The sequence below is a fragment of the Equus przewalskii genome, chromosome 2 (genome assembly GCF_037783145.1).
Source record: "Equus przewalskii isolate Varuska chromosome 2, EquPr2, whole genome shotgun sequence".
Lineage (NCBI taxonomy): Eukaryota > Metazoa > Chordata > Mammalia > Perissodactyla > Equidae > Equus > Equus przewalskii.
In genome coordinates this window covers 34,614,440-34,627,781 of record NC_091832.1, presented here as the reverse complement: position 1 = coordinate 34,627,781, position 13,342 = coordinate 34,614,440, and positions in this window count along the sequence as shown.

The following is a 13,342-nucleotide window of genomic DNA, read 5'->3' as shown; positions in this document are numbered from 1 at the left end:
AACCCCAGGTCTACATGCCTTCATTAATGAACTCTACCGAACATTAAAGGAAGAAAAAGTACCAGTTCTTACAGATGTTTCTACTAAGTAGAAGGGGAAGGATTGCTTCCCAACTGGTTTTATGAGGCCAGCACGACCCAGATACGAAAGGAGACAAAGAAAAGAAAACTACACACCAACGTTCCTCATGAACCTAGACACAAAAATCCTTTAACAAATGAATACAGTCAGATATAAAAAGATACATCAGGATTCAGTGAGATTCATCCCAGGAATGCAAGGTTGGCTTTATATTTGAAAGTCAGTCAATACAATTGACTATACTAAGGAGAAAAAATAAAGTCCATTCAATCATCTCAATAAATGCAGAAAAAGCATGTCACAAAATTCAATACCCATTCATGAAGAGAAAAAAAAAACTCCCAGCAAACGAGGCAGAGGAGGAAATTTCCTCAAACTGATAAAGAGCATATAGGAAAAGCCTATAGCTAACATTACATTTAGTAGTGAAAATCAGAAAGCTTTCCCCCAAGATTGGGAACCAGGCAATGATGTCTGCTCTCACCACTTTTATTCAACATTGTACTGGAGATACTGGTTATCCTGACATATTTCAGTGTGCATGAGTAATAATGATAGACAGTTTCCTGCATAACTACAAGGCCTTTGCCACCCTAACAAAATTAACAATTCTGGTGTCACCTAATACGACATCCATATTCAAAGATCTGTGATTGTTTTAAAAATGTGCAGTTTACTTGGTTTGAATTTGGATCCAAACATGATTTACACAATGTATCTGGTTGTTATATTTCTTAAGTCTCATTTTAAACTTTTCTATGCATTTACTTGTTGAAGAGACCCATCACTTGGTCTAGAGTGTCTCCCGTTCTGTTTGCATGGTCACTGTTTCAATCAACTTGCTCCTCTATCCCCTCATAATTCTCGTCAAATGGAAGTTAGAGCTAAAGGCTAGGCCACATTCTAGTTAAGCTTCTTTCTCTTTTCTTTTTCTTTTTTTGTGTGTTATACTTCATCAGCGGTGCTATGTGATTCTTGAAGCATCATAGCAAGGAGGCACAAATAGCCTGGTTGACCCACTCCCAGTAACGCTGAGATCAAGCAGTGAGTTTATGTGCTAAACTGTACAATACCCCACCAATCTTTCATCTTATGGTTTCATCTAGTGATGATTTTTTGCTAGAATCAATCAAGTTAGAGCTTTTGGTTTTTTGGGTTTTTGCAGGGAAAGATTCCCTGTGAGCTAACATCTGTTGCCAATCTTCCTCTTTTATTTTTTCTTCTCCCTGAAGCCCCAGCACATGGTTGTCTGTGCTAGTGGTAAGACGTTCTCTTCTTCTATGTGAGCCACTGCCACAGCATGGCAACTGACAGACAGGTAGTGTGGTTCCACGACTGGTAAGCAAACCCACACTGCCAAGCGGTGAGCGCTGAACATTTAACCACTAGACCATCAGGACAGAGTTTTGAAGTCTGAGATTATGTTGTGCGCATTCTAACCACAGGTCTTAGTTAGTGTAGCCGCCCCTGACGCAGGAAGGGTTAATAATCACTGGAAAAGGCTTGCCAACAAACTGTGACCCAGAGGTGAGAAGGCCAGTCAGCCAATGACGGGTAAGACCTCCAGGGCAAGGCAACCTAAGACAGGCGCGGTCGCCTGGGGGCACAGATGGAGACACAATATCGATATCGGGAGCAGGAGGGGCCGTTGCCTAGGAGACCTTGCCTGCTCTGAGATGAAAATATACAAGCACAGCAATAACATGATAATATCAAAACAGAGGCCGAGGGAGGGCTCCTTGAGAAATCACTAAGAATTCTTGGCATTCGCTAATTACTTCATCCAGAACACCTGTGTATGTTTAACAGATGTAAGCTATGTATATATTGAAACACTGGTTATAATAAACTCAGAGTGGCCATCAGCCCTCTCCTCATCTATCCTGATGTGTACGTTGGATTGCGACACCGACAGTTAGGACTAGAGATTAACATATATAACCGCTCGGAGTACTTTTAAATAAGTAAAGTACAGCTGTTCATCTTTTGAATTAAACTTTTTAATTTTTGAGATAATTTTAGATTCATATGCAATTATAAAAATAATACGGAGAGATCCTTGGTAGCCTTTCCCCAGTTTCCCCTAGCATCAACATCTTGCAAAACTATAGTAAAATATCACCACCTGGAGGTGCCATTGATGTAGTCAAGACACTGCTGCTGTCAGATGGTGTCCTATAAATGTTGATTAGATCCTGCTGGCTGATGGTCCTTTGGAGTTCTTCAATATCCTTGCTGATTTTCTGGATAGGTGTTTTCTCAATTGTTGAGAGAGAGGTGTTGAAATCTCCAGCTATACTGGTAGATTTGTCTATTTCTACTTTCAGGTCTATCACCGTTTTTGTTTCTTTCTTTTTTTTTCTTGAGGAAGAGTCACCCTGAGCTAACATCTATTGCCAGTCTTCCTCTACTTTGTATGTGGGTCACTGCTATAACATGGCCATGGACGAGTGGTGTAGGTGTGTGCCTAGGAACTGAGTGAGGCTGCCGAAGTGGAGCACACTGAACTTAACCACTAGGCCATGGGGCCAACGCCTTGTTTCACATATTTTGGCAGCTCTGTTTGGTGCTTACACATTTAGGATTGCTGTACCTTCTTCCTGGGTTGACCCTTTCCATCATTACATAATGTCCTCCACTCTCTCTGATAATTTTCTTTCTTCAGAAGTCTACGTTGTCAGATATAAATATAGGCAATCCTGCTTTCTCTCTCTCTCTCTCTTTTTTTTTTTTTAGGGGAAGATTCGCCCTAAGCTGACATCTGTTGCCAATATTTCTCTTTTTCTTCTTTTCCCCCGCCAAGGTCCCAACACAGTCATGTATAGTTATAAGTTCTTCTTGTTTTTCTATGTGAGCCACTGCCACAGCATGGCTACTGACAGACAAGTGGTGTGGTTCTGTGCCCTGGAACTGAACGTGAGCCACTGACCCAGAGTGCACCAAACTTTAAGACTAGGCCATCAGGGCTGGCTCCCGCTTTCTCTTGGTTAATGCTCACATGATGTATCTTTTTCATCCCTTACTTTCAGCCTTCCTATATCACTATATTGGAAGTGAGTCTCTGCGGAAAGCATATAGTGAGGTCAATTTTTTTAATCCACTCTGCCAAACTTTGCCTTTTAAGTGGCATATTTAGAACATTTACGTTGAATGTAATTATTGGTGTGTTAGGGCTTAAGTCTGCCATTTTGTTTATTGTTTTGTTCTCTGTTTTTTGTTTCTCTCTTTTCTTTTTCCTGCTTTCCTGTACGCTAATTGAACTTTTTTTTTAGAAGTCTATTTTGATTTAACTGCAGTATTTTCTTCTGCTTTGCCTCCCCAAATACCCGCAGTAAATAGTTGTATATTTTAGTTGTGGGTCCTTCTAGTCGTGGTATGTGGGGCGCTGCCTCAACATGGCCTAATGAGTGGTGCCATGTCCGCACCCAGGATCTGAACTGGTGAAACCCTGGGCTGCTGAAGCGGAGTGCATGAACATAACCACTTGGCCACGGGGCCAACCCATAACTGCAGTATTTTTGAGGATAACTCTTTGTGTAGCTTTTTAAAGATCACTCTAGATAAACAATCTATGGGTGGCATCATTTTACAAGCTTAACTTTAATGTAAAAACTTTACCTCCTTTTCCCTTGCTTTACTCTCACTGTTCATAATATAATAGTCTTAAATATTTCTTCTATATGCCTCTAGAACCACATCCGACAGTGTTATAATTTTTGCTTCAATCATCAAATGTAACTTAGAAAACTTAAGAGAAGGAAAACCTAGTGTATTTACCCATATTTTGCTTACCGTGTTCTTTCTTCCTTCCTGGTGTTCCAGGATTCCTTCTTTTACCATTTTCTTTTCATAGAGAAAACTTTCTTAGGCATTCATTTAGGGTACAACTGCTGGCAACAAAGTCTCTTAGTTTTTCTTCATCTGAGAATGTCTTGATTCCCTCTGCATTCCAGAGGAATATATTTGGTGGGTGTAGGATTCTGGGTTGATGGTTCTTTTCTTTCAGCATTTGCAAAATTGTTGTGCCACATTCTTCTAGCCTCCGTGTTTTCTGATGAGAAATCTGCTATCACTTGAATTGTCTTTTCCTTATAGGTATCTTTTCTCTTGTCTGCTCTTGAGATTTTATTCGTTGTCTTTCATCTTCAGAAGTTTGACCCGCATGTGTCTTGGTGTGATTCTTGGGTGTTTATCTTGTTTGAAGTACGTTTCACTCTTTGAACGTGTAGGTTTAATGTGAAATTTGGCAAGTTTTCAGCCGTTATTTCTTGGAATACTTTTTAAGCCTCTCCTGTTTCTCCTTCTCCTTCCAGGACTCTGATGACATGAATGTTAGATGTTACATCATTTCTTCTAGTCCCACCATCCCTGACACTCTGCTCTTTTTTTTAAAAGTCTATTTTCACTCTATTGTTTAGATTGTGTAATTTATATTATGCTTTCTTCCAATTCATTGACTCATTTTTCTGCCCCTTTCATTCTGCTACTGAACCCTTCCACCAAGTATTTTATTTTGTTGTATTTTTCAGTTCTAAAATGTCCAAACAGGTGCTGGCCCTGTGGCACAGCGGTTAAGTGCGCACATTCTGCTTCGGTGGCCTGGGGTTCGCTGGTTCGGATCCCGGGTGCAGACCTGTGCACCGCTTGGCAAGCCATGCTGTGGTAGGCATCCCACGTATAAAGTAGAAGAAGATGGGCATGGATGTTAGCTCAGGGCCAGGCTTGTTCAGCAAAAAGAGGAGGATTGGCAGCAGTTAGCTCAGGGCTAATCTTCCTCAAATAAATAAAACAAAATAAAATAAATAAAAATAAAACAAAATGTCCAAATAGTTCTTTGTATCTTTTCTTTCTTCGCTGAGACTTCTATTTTTTCATTTGTCTCCAGCATGTCTGTAATTGCTTACCGAGGCGTTTTCATGATGGCGCTTCAAATCTCCGTCAGATGATTCTAGTATCTCTGTCCTCTTGGATTGGCATATACTGATTGTCTTTTCTTCATTTAGTTTGAGACCTTTGTGGTCCTTGCATGAGAAGTGATTTTTTATTGAAACCTGGACATTTGGTTATTATGTTATGAGACTTAATCCTATTTAAACCTTCTCTTTTAGTGGGTTTCTTCTCACGCTGGGCCTCATTACTGCCAGGTGGGGGTAGGAATTCAGGCTCCCCGCTAGGCCTCCACTGACACCTCCCTGGCTAGGCACGCCTCCTTACTGCTCCCCATTTGGGCTCCGTGGACACCACTGGGGCAGGGGAGTGGGTCACCTCGTTACCTCTGGGTGGAGATGAATGTCCTGACTCCCCACCAGGCTCCTCTGACACCGCCCAAGTGGGGAAGGGGAAGGGCTCCTCGTTACTGCAAGGTGGGGGTGGAAATCCAGGCTCCCATGTGGGCTCCACTGACACTCAGGTGCTGGGGGGTGGCGGTTGGGAGGCCTCATTACTGCCTGGTGGGGATGAAAGTCCCAGCTCCCTGTTCATCCTCTCTGACATCACTCCATCAGGGGTTTGGGGTGCTTCCTTACAGGCTGGCAAGGGGGGAAGTCTAGGCTCCCCATTCAGCATTTGCTGGCGTGGGTGGTACTGGGGTAGGGTGGGGAAAGGTGTCACAATTTTTATACTATGGCGTTTGGCTGGAGTAACGCAGTTATTTCCTAAACTTTTCTGGCTTTCCAGGCAGCCCCTTTGCTGGTTCTCTGGCTAGAGCAGGCAGGCTTTGGAGGGGGCCTTTTTTGTCTGGGTGAGTTGGCATTTCCAGGTTATGGCTTCTTCGGCTTCAACTCTGGCATATGTGAGGCAAAGAGAAAACCCAGGAAACTCCCTCTGTCGTTCTTTGGGTCCTGAGGTCCTTAGCCAGTCTGGCCTCTTCTTTCCATCTTTCAGGGTCCTCTTATGTTTGTGTTCTAGATAATATCCAGAGGTTTTATTTGCACTCAGCAGAAGGAATGAGGAAAAGTATGTCTACTTCCTCTTGCTGAATCCAGAAGTCATTCTGGCCCTTTAAAAATAAAGTTAAAAGTACACTTGGCATGCAATTTAGCAATCCTACTTCTAGATGTGTACCAAGGTGAAATAAAAACGTATGTTCAAAGACTTCTACACAAATGATCACAGCAGTTCATTCATGAAAACCTCACCCTGGAAACCAGTCAACTTGTGAACAGATAAACAAAGGGTGGTATATCCATACAATGGAATACAAGATAATCAGAATAAAAAGAAATGAACTACTGATACAAACAACATGGGTGGATCTCAGATACATTGTGCTAAGAGAAAGAAGCCAGACACAAAAGTCTGTTACCGAAAGTCCAGTCTCTGATCCTGATGTCAATCCAAAGAACGAGAACAGAGTCTTGGGAGAAAAAGGAAAGGCTTTACTTTGCCAGGCAGAGGCAGAGGCAGAGGCAGAGGGAGCAAAGCAAGGGCTACTGCCCCCAAAATTGTTTGCTCCCTGTTAAGAAACAGGCAGAGGTTTTTATTTGGGATTTTAGATAGGGGAAGGGGACCATGGCCTTCTTGGTCAGCATTTTCCCATGGCCTGTGTCTGGGGCTGCTTCCAGCAGAGGAGACAAAGGATTTCTCAGATGAGCGTCCCTGGCTGTTTAGCTCCATGGTGGAAGGTGCACTGGCATCAGAAAGCCAACGAGTTGGGTCTGGGAAGCTTCAGTTTCTTGATAATCTCTGGACATTAGTTTCTCTGTACAAGAACTTCAAGGTCCTGGGATAGCCACAACTGTAGTGGGAGGCCAGCCTGAGGCCATCTGGGCCTTAACAATTCGTAACTTCTATTTGGTTGTGTCGACGAAAATAATCCATAATCAATCTATAAATGAAAATTTGGGATAAGTTTATTCTGAGCTAAAATGTGAGGACCATGGCCTGGGGCCTTTTCTCCCGAAGGAAGAAAGGGCACCGAAGAAGTGAGGTGTACAGACTGGTTATATACCCCCAAACAGGATGTTTTCCATATGATTGAAATGTCCCTTTTACAATAGTCGTGAGACTGCTCTGTCGGCACAGCAATTGATGGAAACAGCAGGTAGGTCTGCTGTCTCAGTGAACACAGCAGGGTGGCAGGTCTGCTGTCTCGAGCTGGGCGGTCACAGGTGAGCTGGGTGCTCAAAGGTGAGTGCAGCAATCAGTTCCTAGTCTAAGGAAAGATGCTTATCCCTAAGGAAATGCCAATGTTGGGGGAAGTTGCACCTTTATCTTAAGGCCATTTGTTCTTGCCATAGTAAATGTTTTAAAGCAGATATGCAACACGTGCTCAACAGCCACAGTCAGGCCCCTTTGGAAAAAACAAAGTCAGGCCGAATTAGGTTTATACCAAATGGCTTCCTCATATACTCCAATATATCTTATTGCTTGCCATTTCTATTTGTCAGTTGTAAAGCTCAGGGAGTCAGAGGCTAAAGAAACAAATATTTACATATGAGTGTAACTAAAGACCAAGGGAACTAGGAATGCAGGTTTTTACTTTTAACCCCATACATGCCAAGTCCACTGTAGGGGAACCAATATCAGGGCTGATATTAACTAAGAGCCGGTAACAAGTCTACATATTCTATGATTCCATTTATATAAAATTCTAGAAAAGGTAAATTAATAGTGACAGAAAGCACAGCAGCGGTTGCTAGGAGCAGAGTTCAGGAGGTAATTGACCACAAATGAGAATGAGGCATCAACTATACACTTAAAATTGGTGAATTTCATTGTATGTCAATTGCACAATAAAGCTGGTTGTGAAAGATTTATATTACCCCTAAATGCAAATTAAAACCGCAATGATATACTGTGACATTCCCCATAAGAACAGGTAACATTAAAAGAACTTTAAATAACAACTACTTTACCATCATAACGATTGATGGCCACAGCACTCCACTTACTGAGTCATGCTTTCTTATCAGGGGGCAAGTCTTGTACACAAGGCTCCAGAGAGCCATTGATTTGGGTAAAGCAGTTGAGATAGTCTCCGTGCCTAAAGGTTGAACAGCTCCTTATTCACGAACATAGCTAAGGCCTTGGGGACCAGGCTTGGCTTTGAATGGATCTTCTAATATCATATCACAAGAGCTCTGTTTTGGATGTGACCCAATTTTTGTGGTTCCAATTCAGAAAGAGCTTATTAAGGATGGAAATGTTGGATCAGAGAATTAGAGCTTCCTCTTAAATGAGACAGTCTCTCTCTTAGGGTCTAGCAATAGATTAGCTCAAAGGGTGTGCACTGTGCGGTAGGGGATCAAGGTCAAAGCTCAAACAAATACAACAGTATCTAAATGCCAAAGCCTCTAATTATTCTGTGACTATTACTGACGTTGTAATTCTGAGGGTTTGAAAGGGAGAGGGACCTGAAAGCACAGCTGGATTTACTGCTGCCCAGACCACTTCCAAAGCTCTTTACTTCGGGAGGCTCCTTTCACATTAGATGTTTGTCTGATAACTTGGTATGGAGGATTAAATAGAATTTCCAGATTTAGATGTGCTGGCCTCAGCCTGTCATAATGGAAGCCTTTATCCTTCCTGATTGGGCGCCACGAGCCAACACTTTGTCTTACACAAGTTGTGAAATGCCTTTGGAACCTACCTAATTAGCCCCTCATAAAGATTATTTGAAGGCTATATCTTGGATTTTGTCCTCACTCGAGACCTGTCCATTTCTGTCCAGCTCTGCTTGGACGGCATGAGGTCAGAGCATTTGCTTCCGTGGTGGCCACTATCAGAATATGCTGCTTAATTTCATTACTGTTATGAAATGTTTGGACATCTGTCATCAGATATTATTGTTCTAATAATTGGATGACCCATTGGGGGAATAATCCAGGGGGAGTTTAAATAAGCCAGTGGAAGGAAGAGAATGTGTCTGCACGCCTTGCCAGGTGAAAGCACATGGGCCTGAATGGATCCTGAAGAGAAGACATTAGCCATATCCAGTGTCACAGACCAAGTGCCAGTAGTGGCAACAATTCAGTCACTAATGCTCAGTGCTGATGGATTGGCCGCTTTTTTACTGAAACTTCAACAGCCCACAAGGATTTGACAAGCACTACTATCTTTTTCCACCTTCCAGATGGGGCTGTGAAACTGAGAACAGCATTGTAGAAATCCTTGAAGGAGGAGAGTACCTTCTTCTCGCCTGGATGGGGCACTGTTCCAATCCCCTGACAGGCGCAGGCTCTGGAATATAGGCAGTTCCCCTTCACGCTTCCTGCTGAATTTATGGATGCGACTCCATGGGACCATGAGTGCGTCCAGCCAGCACATCACAGCATCGCACCTGCTCAGACAGTTCTCAATGGGCGTACTGACCATGACGTCCAGTGAGGGACCGGCCATTGACTCCGGACAAAATATTCAGAAGCCCTCATGTGAATTTCAGCCTCAGGGGATGGGTTCCAGTCCCTTTATCCATATGCCAGAGCCACACAACTCTACGTGAGGGGACTTCTGGGGAGAACCCTTGTCCCCTAACCTTGTCATAAACATAAGCTGCATTCTCAGGCTCGTGGGGTTTCCTCCCTTCAGGGTCTGCATCAGTACTGAAGACCTATCATTCTACCAGGGTTAGCCCAAGAATCAGAGCCAAAGGGACTGCAATTGGGAGAGGCCAGAGGCCCAGTGAATCGAACATGAAATACTGCATTTCCAGCTCTCAAGAAAGTTGATAATAAATGTATAACTTATTCGGAATATTTGTCAACGTTTACCATCTACCATGTAATGTAATGCAGTGATACCACTGGCCATGTGAAAAGCAGAAAACACAAAGCTAAACTGGTGTTACAGCTGAATGTTTGAGTGCCCCCAAAACTCCTGTTGACACCCTAACCCCCACGGTGAGGCATTAGGAGGCGGGCCTTTGGGAGGTGAGCAGGTCCAGGTGAGGCGAGGAAGGTGAAGCCTGTGATGGGATTAGTGTCCTCATCCGAGGAAGAGACTAGAGCGCTCGCTCCACCACGTGAGGGTACAGCAAGGCCGCTGTATGCAGACCAGGGAGAGGGCTCCACAGACACCAACTCTGCCCGCACCCTGATCTCGGACCTCGCGCTCTCCAAAATTGTGAGAAGGAAATGTTTGTTGTTCACTATGGGATCTTGTTACAGCAGCCCGAACAGACGAAGACAGTTGGCGTGAACATCTTGAAATAATTGCTAATTTTTGAAGTAGAAGATTGTGTCTAAAGATTACGATTTAATTTGTGCAGTGCAGAAGGTCTATTTGCCTATCACTATGACACGGTTCAGATCCCAGGTGCAGACCTACACACCATTCATCAAGCCGTGCTATGCTGGCATCCCACATACAAAATAGAGGAAGATTGGCACAGATGTTAATTCAGTGACAATCTTCCTCAAGCAAAAAGAGGAAGACTGGCAACACATGTTAGCTCAGGGCCAATCTTCCTCACTAAAAAAGAAAAATAAACCTGTTCATTAGCAGTTAATCTCCGTTTCCTCCCAGCCCTGGGCAACCATGAATCTATTTACTGTCTCTAACAGATTTGTCTATTCCAGACATTTCATGTAAATCAAAATCATACAACACAAGGCCTTTTGTGACTGGCTTCTTTCACTTAGCACAATGTTTTCAAGGTTCGTGCACATTGTGGATGTTTCATTACCTCATTCCCTTTTTCTTTTTCTGCTTTTCCCCCCCAAATCCCCCCAGTACATAGTTGTATATTCTAGTTGTGGATCCTTCTAGTTGTGGCATGTGGGACGCCGCCTCAGTGTGGCCTGATGAGCGGTGCCATGTCCATGCCCAGGATCCGAACCCGTGAAACCCTGGGCCACCACAGCAGGGCGTGTGAACTTGCCACTTGGCCACGGGGGCGGCCCCACCTCGTTCCTTTTTACCGCTGAAAGTATTCCATTGTATGAATATACCACTTTTTATTTACCCCTTCACCAGATGATGGACATTTGGGCTGCTCCCGCTTTTTGGCTATTACGGATAAGGCTGCTATGAACCTTCATGTACACGTTTCTGTGTGGACGTGTTGTCGTTTCTCTTAGGTATATACCTAAGGGGTGGAACTGCTGAGTCATACGGTAACTCACGTTTTATCTTCTGAGGAAGTGCCGGACTGTTTTCCAGAGTGGCTGCACCATTTCACACGCCCACCAGCAGAGTATGAAGGTTCCAATTTCTCATCAACACTTCTCGTTGTCTTTTGTTACTATAGCCAGCCTAGTGGGTGCCAACTGGTATCACTGTGGGTTGATTTACTTTTCCCTGATGGGTAATGATGCTGAGCAGCTTTTCACGTGTTTCTTGGCCATATGTATATCTTCTTTAGAGAAAGGTCTATTCCAATCCTTTGCCTGTTTCTAAATTGGGTTTTCTATTTTTTATTATTGAATTGTAAGAGTTCTTTGTATATTCTGGGTATAAGTTCCTTACGAGATATGTGATTTGCAAATATTCTCTCCCATTCTGTGGGCTGTCGTTACACTTCTTGACGGTGTCCTTTGAAGCAGAGACATTTTAAATTTTGATAATGTCCAATATCTCTATTTTTTCTTTTGTTGTTTGTGCTTTTGCTGTCACATCTGAGAAACCATTGTCTAACTCAACATCATGAAGATTTACTCCTGTATTTTAAGCTCTTTATAGTTTCAGGTTTTACATTGAGGTCTGCAATCCATTGAGCTAACTTTTTTTTGTTTTAGATTGTGTTTTTCCTTTTTCTCCCCAAATCCTCCCAGTACATAGTTGTGTATTTTTAGTTGTGGGTCCTTCTAGTTGTGGCATGTGGGACGCCACCTCAGCATGGCTTGATGAGTGGTGCTAGGTCCGTGCCCAGGATCCGAACCAGCGAAACTCTGGCCCTCCGAAGCAGAGCACACGAACTTAACCACCCGACCATAGGGCTGGCCCCCTGTAGTAAGTTTTGAAATTAGAAATTAGCGGACTTAGTATTCTTTTCTTTTTTTTTTTTTTGGGAGGAAGATTAGCCCTGAGCTAACATCCATTGCCAATCTTCCCTTTTTGCTTGAGGAAGATTGTCCCTGAGCTAACATCTGTGCACATCTTCCTCTACTTTGCATGTGGGACACCCCCACAGCACGGCTGATGAGTGGAGTAGGTTCACACCTGGCATCCAAACCCACAAACCCCAGGCCTGCAAAGTGAGGCACATGGAACTTTAACCACTCAGCCATGGGGCTGGCCCTCAGGACTTATTAATTAATCAAGATTCTTTGGGGTATTCTGTGTCCTCTGAATTTCCATATGAATTTTAGGATGAGTTCATCAATTTGTGTTATAGAACAAAAAACAGAAAAACCAGCCAGGATTTTCATAGGGTTTGCATTGAATGTTTAGATTAATTTGGGGATTGTGTCATTTTAAGCAACTCAAGTTTTGGGTGGTCTGCTGTGCAATAACGAATACACCACCCCACTTAGGGGAAGCTTCCATTGTATTATGGACGAAGAGGAAGGAGGGGCACTCGTTTCTGGAGAGAATATATTCTGTTTTCAGGGTGCCTCCCTCTAGACGGCCATGGGACTTTCCTTAGAACAAGGAGCCTTCAAAGGTGGTTCTGTAGGGCTTCCGAGTTGAGCCCCTTCATCACTTCAAGCTGAGCAAGCTCTGAGTGTGGCCTCCACCGCTCACCCAGGGCTGGAGGGACTTTTCCGCTCTGGGAATGGTCACACGGCAACCACCAGCCCTGGGATTGTTCTGCTCCAGCCTGGGATGCCTCCTGCTTAGAGCGGGGATCTGCGGAGGGAAACGGGGGCCCTGGCTGCCCGTGCCCCACCCCCACTCCCAACAGCAGCAGGCCCGGCGCAAGGGCCAAGAATGTGGTGGATGACCAGAGACAGGAGGCTTCAGCCAAGGCAAGAGCGAAGCCACCGCTGAAGTTGACAGCGTGGGTTCAAAATGGTCCACAGCGTCCTGGGAGCTTCTGTTCTTCTCGGGGCGACTCTAATAGTATGTTTTTACCCAAACTGTTATATTTGTAAATGTTTAGTGAGGACATTTCTAAATGAGAGAAGACCCGCTTCACAGTGTGTGGCCCTCTTTCTCTGTCGTGTGTAGGAGAGTGAGGGCCACCTGCAGCCCCAGTGTCAGGGGCCAGGCTGGATTCAGGACAGGAGGCTGGGGAGACCTCATGAGGGCAGTGTGCCCTGAGACCCCCTCAGCGCCTCTGCCCTTTGAAGACCCCAGCTCACGGTTCTGCCCCTTTGGCAGGACGCCCCCAGGCAGCATGAAGACAAGCCTGTGGTGCTGACTCAGGGCCTGGGCTACA